Source organism: Lissotriton vulgaris, chromosome 7 (genome assembly GCF_964263255.1).
Source record: "Lissotriton vulgaris chromosome 7, aLisVul1.2, whole genome shotgun sequence".
NCBI classification, from domain to species: domain Eukaryota; kingdom Metazoa; phylum Chordata; class Amphibia; order Caudata; family Salamandridae; genus Lissotriton; species Lissotriton vulgaris.
Window position 1 is genome coordinate 14,247,055 of NC_141695.1, and position 14,514 is coordinate 14,261,568.

A 14,514-nucleotide genomic window follows, 5' to 3' on the forward strand; every position below is an offset into this window, starting at 1 on the left:
TTATTTTATTTCTTGTTAAGTGCGTAAAGGGTTAAGAGGCAGAATGTATTAAAAAAGCTTTGAAAACCTCTTGAGAGGAATTTCCTATCCAAGTTTCAAGCCCAGCTTCCTCCAGCTCCACAATAGAACCTGCACATATCACAGCCCAATGGCATCACAGCAGTTATCAGGCACTGGTCATAGATAGCAAAGCTCCCCTGGTAAGGTTACCACAGGTTACAGATTTCAGACCCGGTTTTCAGAGGGCTGTCCTGACGCTTTTCTTCATTTCCAATACCTGTTAGAAATACTTTTATTTAATTTGTTAAAGGGTGGGACGTACCACCATGTGGAAAACAACATCATATAAAGTGAAACATGCACCCATGTACTGGGCAACATTGATCAAATGTCATAATAAATAAAAACAAAAAACAACGATAAAATTGCGAAACATGCCTTCGTGTGCTGGGCAGCATTACGCAAGTGTGCATGCTGAATAAAACCAGAACATTTTTATAAGGGGAAGGATAGCCCTTACATTAGAAGATTGGAACCACCAGACGATTGTTATAACAAGGATGCAGCACACGTTAAAACTTGTGCTTGAATAAGCATGACTATCCCCCCTGTCTCAAATAAAGTGCTTAAAATGACATAGAATAAAAGGGGAGAGGGAGGAGAGGAAGCTGCAAAGAGCATCAAGAAAGCTCTGGGTCCAGGTGCAATACGTCCATGTTTCCCAGTTCCTGTTTTGCTGGAGCCTTCTTTTCGAGCTCTTGAGCTGCAAACGTCAGGAATTTGATCGTTTTGCATGAAAGTTGGACCAAGAGTCGCTGAGGCATTTTATCAGGGCCGCTCTGCAGTTCCTGTCATGTTTCTCTTAGCATTCTCTTAGCATTGGCCTCAGAAGGATCTTTCTTAAATTGGATAGGGCCAGGCAGATACATAATAGATGTAATAGCGACTCTTCTCCCTTATCACAGAGGCGACAATCCAGAAATGGCCAAGTCAGTAACCATTCTGGGGTGAGGTCTTTAACCGGAAACCACCCCAGTCTTAGTAAACATAGTTTCCTCATATAGTGATCTCTGAAGCATTCTTGTAAAAAGAGTTGTTTAAATTGTTTGTACATTGGCATCACCATCCATGCGTGACTTTTGCCAGCCACTAGTGCTGTATCAGTTTTCAACTATACTTGTTTCATAGATTTATTAGTAATTTGTTTTAAAGCGAGATATGACATTGGGGTGTGCCAAGATTCCTCCAGATTTAGTGATAGTAGTGCTTGCCTAAGGGTCTTGCACGTGGAATTGGTTTGCCTAGCCTGTTTTTCGACCTCCTCCCAACAGTGATGGAATAGCGTGTTGTCCTCCGCTGCCCTCATTCGCCATTAATACTTTGCCAGAGCACCTTGTCTGGCCTGTATCTGGTTTGTTAGTCCATATTCCAGTCGTATTAGCGCCTGGGAAACATGACGCGGAATAAAGAACAATTTTTTTAACAAACTTCATTGGACAAGATTTAACATTTTGGAATCCTTGGTGTCCAACATTTCCGAGCCATATGTAATGGAGGGCAGAAATGTTGCTGCTACCACCTTTAGTAGGTGACTGGTTGAACTTCCGCTTAGTTTTTTCTGTATAGTTTTGAAAGCAAATTGTAGTTGGTTTGATTTGGTTTTCCTGAGGTCTAAATGATGTTTGTAGTTTAATTGGCGATCTAATAAGATGCCCAGATATTTATATTCATCCACCTGTTTTTGGGTGCTGGAATTCATCCTCCAAACAAAGTTTTATTGTTTTTTGCGTATGCTGGAAAAGCATAGGACGTTGGATTTCTTCAGGTTTATTGTTAAATGTGCATTTCCAATACATGTTCCGGCTTTTGGAGAAAAGTCAAGTCATTCTGCAAAGCAAAATGAAAACTATGATCTCCTTTTAACGGGTGCGTAAATAATCCTAAGTGATTTTAAATTATCTGTTCCTTTCAGGTAAAGCAGAAGGAGGGCGGCTGCGTACTTGTAGCAGAGGGAAGACAGAGTGGGGAGGAGGGCAGGGTGCTCAGGAATGAGGTCCTGCCACAGCTAATGTTATATAAAGTAGAGTAGCTTTGCAAAACAATTATATATATATATATATATATATATATATATATATATATATATATATATATATATATTACGTCATTTGCAGGTTTCCCCAAACGAACAGAGGCCACTGGAAGACTGTATTCTTTCACTTAATTTAATGGCAGCAGGCACGCACAAGGCTACACAGCAGTTCCACTTCAAAATGAATAGTTCGCCTGACGCGTTTCAGGAATACCTTTTCCTTTCTTCAGAGGCGTGTTTCTTGCTGGCTTCTATGGCATCTTTTTAAACATCTCGCGCTCCTTCAAATAAACACCTGCCTTGAGTGGGCGTGGCCAAAACGGCTTTCTGGGTGTTGTAGTGCCATTCGTAGCGCGAGAATGTCTCTTACCCCAGTGGGTTTGCACATAGTGTCCAATCTTAAGAACATTGTTTTTTCCCCAGTGGGTAGAAGCGGTTCCGCCGCTGTCTTGCGCTTTGCTTTGTTGCTGACATCGTGAAGGGGAACACTCTCCTGCAAGGATGCTCACCCTGCTTCCTTCTTTTAACTCGAACACCGGTGAAGTGCTCGAGAAGACCCGCTCTTCAGCGATGGGCTTCTGTCCTGGCCGAGGCCAGCCGATATACATTACGTCATTTGCAGGTTTCCCCAAACGAACAGAGGCCACTGGAAGACTGTATTCTTTCACTTAATTTAATGGCAGCAGGCACGCACAAGGCTACACAGCAGTTCCACTTCAAAATGAATAGTTCTCCTGACGCGTTTCAGGAATACCTTTTCCTTTCTTCAGAGGCGTGTTTCTTGCTGGCTTCTATGGCATCTTTTTAAACATCTCGCGCTCCTTCAAATAAACACCTGCCTTGAGTGGGCGTGGCCAAAACGGCTTTCTGGGTGTTGTAGTGCCATTCGTAGCGCGAGAATGTCTCTTACCCCAGTGGGTTTGCACATAGTGTCCAATCTTAAGAACATTGTTTTTTCCCCAGTGGGTAGAAGCGGTTCCGCCGCTGTCTTGCGCTTTGCTTTGTTGCTGACATCGTGAAGGGGAACACTCTCCTGCAAGGATGCTCACCCTGCTTCCTTCTTTTAACTCGAACACCGGTGAAGTGCTCGAGAAGACCCGCTCTTCAGCGATGGGCTTCTGTCCTCGGCCGAGGCCAGCCGATATACATTACGTCATTTGCAGGTTTCCCCAAACGAACAGAGGCCACTGGAAGACTGTATTCTTTCACTTAATTTAATGGCAGCAGGCACGCACAAGGCTACACAGCAGTTCCACTTCAAAATGAATAGTTCGCCTGACGCGTTTCAGGAATACCTTTTCCTTTCTTCAGAGGCGTGTTTCTTGCTGGCTTCTATGGCATCTTTTTAAACATCTCGCGCTCCTTCAATTAAACACCTGCCTTGAGTGGGCGTGGCCAAAACGGCTTTCTGGGTGTTGTAGTGCCATTCGTAGCGCGAGAATGTCTCTTACCCCAGTGGGTTTGCACATAGTGTCCAATCTTAAGAACATTGTTTTTTCCCCAGTGGGTAGAAGCGGTTCCGCCGCTGTCTTGCGCTTTGCTTTGTTGCTGACATCGTGAAGGGGAACACTCTCCTGCAAGGATGCTCACCCTGCTTCCTTCTTTTAACTCGAACACCGGTGAAGTGCTCGAGAAGACCCGCTCTTCAGCGATGGGCTTCTGTCCTCGGCCGAGGCCAGCCGATATACATTACGTCATTTGCAGGTTTCCCCAAACGAACAGAGGCCACTAGAAGACTGTATTCTTTCACTTAATTTAATGGCAGCAGGCACGCACAAGGCTACACAGCAGTTCCACTTCAAAATTAATAGTTCGCCTGACGCGTTTCAGGAATACCTTTTCCTTTCTTCAGAGGCGTGTTTCTTGCTGGCTTCTATGGCATCTTTTTAAACATCTCGCGCTCCTTCAATTAAACACCTGCCTTGAGTGGGCGTGGCCAAAACGGCTTTCTGGGTGTTGTAGTGCCATTCGTAGCGCGAGAATGTCTCTTACCCCAGTGGGTTTGCACATAGTGTCCAATCTTAAGAACATTGTTTTTTCCCCAGTGGGTAGAAGCGGTTCCGCTGCTGTCTTGCGCTTTGCTTTGTTGCTGACATCGTGAAGGGGAACACTCTCCTGCAAGGATGCTCATCCTGCTTCCTTCTTTTAACTCGAACACCGGTGAAGTGCTCGAGAAGACCCGCTCTTCAGCGATGGGCTTCTGTCCTCGGCCGAGGCCAGCCGATATACATTACGTCATTTGCAGGTTTCCCCAAACGAACAGAGGCCACTGGAAGACTGTATTCTTTCACTTAATTTAATGGCAGCAGGCACGCACAAGGCTACACAGCAGTTCCACTTCAAAATGAATAGTTCGCCTGACGCGTTTCAGGAATACCTTTTCCTTTCTTCAGAGGCGTGTTTCTTGCTGGCTTCTATGGCATCTTTTTAAACATCTCGCGCTCCTTCAAATAAACACCTGCCTTAAGTGGGCGTGGCCAAAACGGCTTTCTGGGTGTTGTAGTGCCATTCGTAGCGCGAGAATGTCTCTTACCCCAGTGTATATATATATTACCTACTGGCAGTCGCCAGTAGGTAGTTATAGTTAGGATTATTTTCAATGCAAAATCTCAACATTCTATTGTGAATAACTTTGGTGCCGGTTGAGGAATCTGCCTGAAAATTTCCCCAAATTTGCCTCGCTGCGCCCCGGTCCTTCCCTGAAAGTTTGGGGGGGATTTACCAAGCGGGGGCCGAGATAAAAGGGGGGTCCCAAAACGTGTTTTCCCCATGTTAATTTCCATAGGGCGGTCGACCTCACTTTTAGCCTGAACTGCTGAATGGATTTCCACCAAACTTGGCAAAATTGTAGGGACTGGTACCCCGATGTGCCTTTGCTATGTCTCAAAATATATGCTCCAGTGGTTTTTACGAAAATTAACTTTGAAAAAATATATATTGGGCTACATTGGGCTATATATATATGTTAGAGCCCAAATGTAGCCCAATGTAGCCCAATTTAGCCCAAAGATGGCCACCAGAGACAAAAAAAAACAAATGTAGCCCAAATATCAGCCAGATGTAGCCCAACTATAGCCCAATGACAGAATGTCCCAGAGTGTTCTAAAGAACAACTAGAGCGCTAACAGTCTTACTTATGACAAAAGTATGGCACACCTGAAGTCATCTTGATTGGAATAAAGTGTTAACACTTAAAACATTTAATTTGCAAAGGAACAAAATGAGGGGGTTCATTTTGCCATAGAAATTATGATTAGTGCTGAAGAAAGAAAAATTAGGGCACATTTTGAGTGACTTCTCAAATCCTCTTATATTTCATTAAAAAAATTCTGATATGCAGTCTCCCAAGATGGCCACCAGAGACAAAAGAGACCAAATGTAGCCCAAATATCAGCCAGATGTAGCCCAACTATATCCCAATGACAGAATGTCCCAGAGTGTTCTAAAAAACAACTAGAACGCTAACAGTCTTACTTATGACAAAAGTATGGCACACCTGAAATCATCTTGATTGGAATAAAGTGGTAACACTTAATACATTTAATTTGAAAAGGAACAAAATGAGGGGTTTCATTTTGCCATAGAAATTTTATATATTTATATATATATACTTGACTCACACTCGAATCCACAAAGTGACTCCAAGTCGGTGTTTCACCACAATGAGTTTATTGGCAGACCCCCCTGCCCCCTCGACAGACGCGTTTCACCGTTTAGGCTTCGTTAGTGTCAGTTACAGTTCCATTTCAGCCACCATTAAATCCCCACCCTTCCCTGAGCACAGAGAAAGGACTAACTCCGCAAAAAAAAATAAAAAAAATGATATATATATATATATATATATGTATTACCTACTGGAGGTCGCCAGTAGGTATATATAGTTAGGATTTTTTCTCTATGGGACTTTTGAAAATTCTATGTCTAATAACTTTGGCGTTTGTGGACGGAATCGGCTGAAATTTTCAGGAAAATGGCACATTTTGTTTCTGAGCAGCCCCTGAAAATTTGGGGGGGTTTCGTCAAGGGGGGGCTGAGAAAAAAGGGGGGTCCCAAAACGTCTTTTTCCCATTCATTTTTCCATAGGGCGTTGTGCCTCACTTTTAGCTCGAACGGCTGAATGGATTTGCATAAAACTTGGCAAAATTGTAGGGACTGTTAGCCCGATGTGCCTTTGCTGGGTCTCAATATATGTGCTCCAGTGGATTTTGAGAAATTAACGTTTTAAAAAACAGATATATCTGTGACAGCGTCCCGGATAGCGCTCCAGATCGCGTACTTTTCGCGTAACGGAGCTTTGCGAAGCGAAGCTGATTGGCTCTCCTGTGTCTGTCAACATTCTAAACAGTCCGGTGCGGCCGCCATCTTGTCTCTCGGTAGGATCGAGAGACAAGAGGAGGAGAAAAACGAAGGGGGAATTTAATGAAAGGGGGCAAGGTAGACCCCTCTTGACCCCCTAGGAATGATGTTGGGGTTATTAAAGGGTCCCGTGGGGCAAATAAAAAAAATTAGTTTTTCGCGGTAGAAGCGCTTCCCGGTTCGCGAACCGGGCCGCAAACTGGTAGCGAAACGGGGATTCGCCATTTTGTGTTTCGATTTAATTAAATTACAAGATGGAGGAAAAACAATGTGAGAAATGGGTATAAGGGGGTACAGGAGACGTATCCTGACCCCCTATGTTTTCGGAGGGTGGTTGAGGAGGCTTATATATGTTGATACTTGTCTTCCAGCGGCTGCGTGTGAGCGTTTTTTTTTTTTTTTGCTGCGTGACGTCTGTTAACGTTCGATTTGAAGGAAATCAGGAAGTGTTGACCGCCATTTTGACACTGTGAGTAAATATATTGTTAAAAATAATTGTAATAAATTAATCCGTATTGATAAACATTGTCTGCGCCATCTTGCTTTTTTTCCAATGCCACACTTTTGTCGTGCACGGCAGCCATTTTAGATGCCTTGACCAGACCCACTCTCTGCACGTCGCCGATCCTCAGCATGGCTCCCCACCCTCGCAAGCATCTCCCCCACGCACTGGTCACCCCCGCTCTCTCTTTCATGCATGGGCCATAAACCTCCTCCCATCTGCGCTGCTCTTCCCTGAGTATCACACCCTGTGCCCGCCCGACACCTCCCTTTCACCCTATTCACTACCGCACCCTCTGACACTCCTCTTCCTCTGTGTCTGATTGTCCAGGCCGGTCCCAGGCTATCACCTAGCCCTGCGGATGTAGTTTATGGCCCCAACTGTAAAGAATCACCCCTGTTCAAAAGAGTTACAGTAGATCAAGGCCCCCACCTCATGAGATCCATCACACCACACGCGTTCCTACTATCTGATAACGATCCTGTATTGTGATTGGGGAGGGGATTCTCACTGTAAGGGTGTGTGGGACGGAGCCTGAAGCGGAAGATTCCAGGGATGCCTTTTTGTACATCAAAGTCTTCACAATTATGTGTCACATTAAAAATATATAGCACTCCAACAAAGTAGTAGGATTATAACACTTTTATAACTTATAAATATATACAACGCTCCAACAAAGTAAACACGTTAAAAAAAAACTTTTTCAACAACTATTTACATGACATTGCTTTAACCAGGATAGACAAAGAAATGACACAGTGATGTAAAAGTTTCTGAAAGAAATGCCAAGAACGTCCCATGTGAAAGTGAATTTTATCTGGCAATTTTTTCCTTTTCCTTCTCATGAAAAGAAAGTTAATGCCAGGTTTGTTACCTGCCTCATCTGCAAAAAAAAAACTCTTGAGAGGGACCGAAAAAAAATATAGCTATGGTAATCATACCATGCATCGGCACATGGAGAGGTGGCACCCTCTTAATTATTCTAAAGCACAACTTCGAGATTTGGTGGATAACCCCCGACCGGCAAAAACATCCACCAATGACTTAGCAATAAGTGAGTCAGAGGCAAGGGAAACGGTCTCAAATCTGCAAAAGAACTTTGGGCAGATGAGATTGACTTGTGTAGCATGTGGAAAATTAATTTCATGCGGAGAGATGAGTATTACTTTAATAAATAGATCATATGAAAATCATCAATGTCCAAAACGTCCTAGAAAGTAATTTTTGTCATTTTTGAGGAAGAGAGATAACCTACAGTGGTACGGGGTCGTTTTCGTTCGTACTAGGGGGGCCAGGTGACATTCCTTCGGGGTGGCTTAGGGGCATTTAAAACAACTTCCCTGATACAGGTAGCATATAAAGTAGAGGCTAAATACTAGGATCTTTATCGATTGCTTTATGCTGTACAAAAATGAAAAACACACAACAAACCTGGACCATTCATATTTTCAATGTTTCTGCGTACTATACTTTTTAACCCTTAACTAATTGAGCTGCTTCATTTCACCTGCTTTTTAAAAAAAAAAAAATAATAATAATAAATCGGAAACAGTGGCCTTTTATTCGAAACTTACCAATCTACGCGTTACAACTACGTTTGCTTTTTCAAAAACCATTAATAAAAATGTTGGTGCCCAAATACGGGCCTACAACCCCGTGGGCCGGCCACGGAGCAGGCTGGAACTATAAATGGGGGGGGTATTTATTTGTGGAAAACATAACAGAGAGTCAGTGGTCGTTGATTTCATAGTAAAAAGTGCGACAAGTGCAACAAAATCATATCGATAATTCATTGTGAGCAAGTACCAAAAGTGTCGACAATTCGAACCTTCAATAATAAATACAGTAATCAATGATGCATTAGAACTTAATATCAATTCATTGTTCGAACGTGTAATCAGTACCCGTCCCATGTCAATTCATTGTTCGAACATATAATCAATACCCATCCCGGATCAATTCATTGTCCGAACATATAATCAGTCTTATCCCATATCAATTCATGTGCTAAAAACTGCATACATATCTCATGATATCAAGGCTGAGCAATCGGGCACAACAAGGAGTTGAGAGTTTCATTTGTACCGGCGCCATTTTGGGTGAGGTCAGGAAGGTCCAAGTATAGTCAAAATGTCTCCACCAACTCGTGGTTGGACCGGGACCTCTTTCGGCAGTCCAAAAGTTTTCGTTGAAGGGTAGCAGAGGGGACTGCCGACATGAACCATCAGTCAAAGTGGGGTGGGAGGCAACAATCTCTCCTACCGGGTCATACTGGTGTCCCACCGGAACTGATCAAGTTGGTAGTCTTGCAGGATTTTGGTCATTTCAAGACTGAGGCCGGCGCCGGCATGAGCGTGCCGACGTCCCGCGGCTACATCGTGGTCGTTCCGTGGGTGATCATGGCAGTCATTTCCCATCGGGGGTCGGGGCCCCCGTGGCTCTTATAGAATCTTCAAAGTTGAGGAGAACGTTTCTGGATGCAGGACTCATTTTCTAGTTGAACTCAGAAGCGCAGTTGCACCGCAACAGTGGACGAGACCCCCGCTGGGTGAGCGGAGCATCATTGCCTCGCAATAGTGGACGAGACCTTTTGTTGGGTGAGTGGAGCGTTGGGGGTGCTGAGGGGCCCCCACCTGTGGGGGTGGGAGAGGCTCGTTCGAGCCGCCACTCCCTCCCAGCGCACCCCACGCCGACACCTGGCGTTGATATCCGTGATGTCCGGACCAGGCGATAAGAGGGGGGGGGGGTCTGAGGCAAAGGCAAGACATCCCCCCCGTGGCCTGCAGGGCGCCGCTTCAGGCCCGAACGGGGAGCTCATATCAAGCACACGTGGGAAGCGGTTCAGCGAGCCCGTCTAGAAGAACACCCTCCGGCCTGGCGGACTGAAACTTCATGGACTCACGCCAGGAATTCAAGGCAGCGAGCACGTCGCCAAGTGTAGGAACACCCCTACAGTATTCAGCAAACGCGCCGTGCGGTAGGCCAGTGTCCCCGTCAACAACGAGTCCAGGATACAGGGTGCTGGCCGCCATTTTGTCAGCCCGGCGGGGCCACAGCACTCTCCGGTATCGATCCAGCCGCCAGCAGGGTTCAGGGAGAGCCAGCCCGGGACCACCAACGGCACCAACGATGCAGGGAGGCGGGCCACCAAAGCAGTGGAGGTAGTCAGCGCCTCCGGCCCATGGGCACAGACCACCGAGTCCGGGCGGAGAGTTTCAAAATGGCCGGCTGGAAGACAAAGGGGGAGATCCGTCTCCCATGCGATCAACCCCCGTCCGTCGCAGCCATTATTGAAGAAAGAAGAAGGATCCCGTCGGCCCCACGCCGACACCTGGCGTTGATATCCGTGATGTCCGGACCAGGCGATAAGAGGGGGGTGGGGGGGTCGGAGGCAGAGGCAAGACATCCCCCCCCCCCCGTGGGCTTGAAGGCGGCAGAAGAAGAGAATCGGAAGACCATAACATTTTGGGCCATCCACCCCACGGCTGATGGCGGCTAGTCGGGCCCCGCCCTGCACGTGTCGAGGCCTCGTCTTCCGGATGGGCGTAACCGTGGACCTGTTGCACTTCGGGAGTTTCCGGAATGGGGGTAGGTATCTGCTGATTTGTATCTATTTCATGTTACCGTTAATGGGCGTGGCGGGCGGTGGGACAGACATGCTTGGAGCAGTGGGGGGGTGGCGGAGGTTAGCTACCTCGTGGCTGCCGTAACGTCAAGCTTGGCTTCACTCACCACTTCCATGTTTCTTATTTCTTGCGAAGTCAAAAACTCATCAGTGGCCTACTGATTTTGTTCGATTTCTTTCCCTTCTTTTTCAAGTGTGTTTCATAGTAAAGTTTCTGTTTAACAGGATACAGTGATTACTTCGTATTTTACATATGTCTTCTTTATTAGGGGTACTCTCCGGTTGAGCCAGATGATGTACCTCTAATAAATGGTCCGGGTGGAACTAGTTTCTCAATCAGTGGGGAGTAGATGGGCATGACAGATTACAACGGGGGACAAAGGTCCGCATTACCCACCCTTCACTACTTGCAAAGACTAGACAGAATATTTCTATTCCACGTTATTTGCAAACAGAGAATACCTCGTTAGAACTATTCCTTGAACAATAAATGTCCAGCCAATCAATCAATCAGTGGGGAGAAAAACAGGCATGACGGATTACAACGGGGGACAAAAGTCCGCATTACCTATCCTTCACTATCTGCAAAGGGAGACAGAATATTCCTATTCTTCTCTGTTTGTAGACAGGGAATATCTCAAAGAGCAATAATCAATAAAAAATTAACAACTTTAAGGTAAATACTCACAATATGACTACTCAACGAAGTTAAAAAGTAACGCATATAGGTACTTGAGAGGTTTTCGGTGGCAGATAATCTACAATATACACTTGTACATATGAGTCTGATACAGGGCGGATCTCTGTATAACTATGGATAATTAGATATTAGGATGGCATACAAAGCTCCCAACCTTCTTACTTTTTCTCTTAAAGGGTTTCAAATTGGGGACAAATATTAGGCTGTGCTCTAGAGGTTGACGGTGTTGCTCCACTGGTACTCGGGCCTTCTCATGAAGCAGAAGGAGCCCCTCTCAATCTCCTTAACTCTTCCCTTGCAAAGTTGACCGGATTCTTAGTCTGCAACTGCTTCAGCATACTTGCAGTTCCACACAAGTCCTTTTTATTGGGGTCTCCTCTTGAAAGCAGTCTTGCATATGCGGCAAGTAACTTTTCTTGCATTCACCTTTTTTAAGACTTGTGAAAATTAATTTCAAAACATTCAATAAATACGGTGTTACTATGCATTGTGTCAAATGCTTTATTAAAAATATGCAGAAAATGTTCCCTTTATTTGTTGTTAAGGTCTTTACAAGAGAATTTGAAAGGAGAAAGTAGGAGATGAATAACACATGTAGGACGTTATATCTCAAACTGCAAAAATTGATAAAGAGGGTGGACCAAAGTCTGCATGTACAATGCCAGTGGAAGCGTTTCAGGCACACTGCGAAGATTTAAAAAAATATAAATATTGTCAAGTTTTACTTTGACTTGTGATGTTTGATCTCATTTAGTCACTTCAATCTAATTTTAAACACTAATTTTCTTTTTGTTTTGCAGATTAACTACAATACTTATTTTGGACTCCATATTATATGTTGTTTATTATATTGTTTTGTTACTTATAGTTCTAGTTATTTATTGTAGTGTTATCTTTTAGTTATAGTTCCAGTTATTGTTTTAATAAAAGTTAATTAAAAAAGTACAGACGTCTGTTTTTTGTTGGGGTAGCAGTCTTCAATAGAAATGATATTTATAATTTGAAGTATAATGCTGAAGCTCACTCATTAGCAACATATTGTGGTGAAATTTTAACCTATGTGCTGACGTAAGTGTTCCATAAACTACTACTATGGTAACAGGCAAAATACTGTTTGGGGGTAGGGTATAATACGCAGGAATGCTGTAAAAATAAATAGGCAAGGGCTGTTTTGTTTTCCACTGTTGCAACATAAAGTGATCGATAAAAATCCGATAATCAGGCCTATCAGCGACTAAGACAGCAGGCCGAGTCTCTTTTGCTCAACGGCTCCCTCATGGGACGAAGAAACGCCCTTTTTCACGAAATAGGAATATTTTACTTGCAGGACAGTTGTTAATTTCCCGTGAAAATACATTAGCCTGGAACATTGTTAGTGATAAACTGTAAATACATCTGGGTCCTTTGCTTAAAAAAAAATATATAAAATATATTTGTGAATTAGAATAAGAATATATGTTACAGCTATATATATTTGCTATTAAAAAACCATTGAAATTCACTGAAAAAACCATAGGTTTTAGGCCATATATAGTTAGGGATTAGCATTTACAAAACCTTAATTTACTCGCACAAAACCATTGAAATTCGCATATATAGTTAGATGCAATAACTATATATCGCGCACCCGCAATCCACTGCTGATGATGTCACATATTACATCATTCATGACATGGTCAGTGACATCACTGATGACATCACTGATGACAACTCAAATGACATCACTGATGACATCACTGATGACAACTCAAATGACATCACTGACAACATCACTGATGACATCAATCATGTGATAATACGATCAACCTCTTCAGACTCTAATATAACCTTAGATACACTCAGAGTAAACAGACACTCACAGACTGTCACTCATCCATGGAGTTACTCACACACCTAGTCAGTCATGCACTGAATCAATCACACCTCTATTTCATCAACTATACAGTTATACACACCTTACTTATTCAAACATATACTAACACATATTTACTCTCTTATACAATTCCTGATACAAGTTTGCAATGATCCATTCAGCCACTCACACATTCACTGGCTCTTATACACAGTAATTTATATATGGGAACTCTCTTATGTACTGTTTTTTTATATGTACTTACTTTGACATGTAGCACTGAGATATCCATTCACTCACCAATACACTCGTACACAGTCAACCACCCATACAGCTGTTTCCACATGCAGTTTTGAACCCATAGATCTAGTGAATCAACTGTTCACACATGTATGCACAGAGTCACACACCTCCCAGCCACCCCCACACACACACACTCACTCTCCCATACAAATACTTGGGCAACCAATCAATAACCCATATAGTTACTCATATAGCTACTGATCAACACATGCAGCAGTTCATAGAACAACAGATATAATGATGCACAAATTAAGACAGTTTAGTCACTAACCCATGCACTCAGTGAGACACATTTAATCACTCTCTCATACAGTCAGTCATGCACCTACTAAATCCTTCATCCAAACACTTATACATCCACTCATTCTTCAATATGTAAGACATATTTTAACTTTACAGAAACATACAGTCACTGGATGATGTCATCAGTGATGTCATCAGTGATGTCACTGACCATGTCATGAATGATGTAATATGTGACATCATCAGCAGTGGATTGCGGGTGCGCGATATATAGTTATTGCATCTAACTATATATGCGAATTTCAATGGTTTTGTGCGAGTAAATTAAGGTTTTGTAAATGCTAATCCCTAACTATATATGGCCTAATACCTATGGTTTTTTCAGTGAATATATATATATATATATATATATATATATATATATTCACTGAAAAAACCATAGGTTTCACACCAGTTATAGTTAGGAATTAGTATTTAAAAAACCTATTAAATTCACTGAAAAAACCATAGGTTTCACACCAGTTATAGTTAGGTGGAAATTTTACTCGCATAAAACCATTGAAATTCCCACGTTATAGTTAGTTGGACTCACTATAACTTGCGCGTGCAATGCACTGCTGATGACGTCACATATTACATCACTCATGACATGGTCAGTGACATCACTGATGACATCTCAAATGAGATCACTGATGACATCATCCAGTGAATGTGTATCTTTCTGAAAAATAAATATTTTTTATATATGTATATCTAAAGGTTGAAGGAAGAATAAATGGGTAAATAAATGTCTAAATGGATTTTTTTGTGTAAAATTGATTGGTTAACTGACTCTTTTAAT

General features: G+C 43.1%; 1 protein-coding gene across 2 annotated transcripts in view; it reads right to left on the minus strand.

Annotated features, from left to right (window-relative positions):
* The window catches only part of LOC147700523 (uncharacterized), a 137,490-nt gene that overhangs the window by 51,419 nt on the left and 71,557 nt on the right, over positions 1 to 14,514 (minus strand). The gene's annotated exons all lie outside the window — the stretch shown is intronic.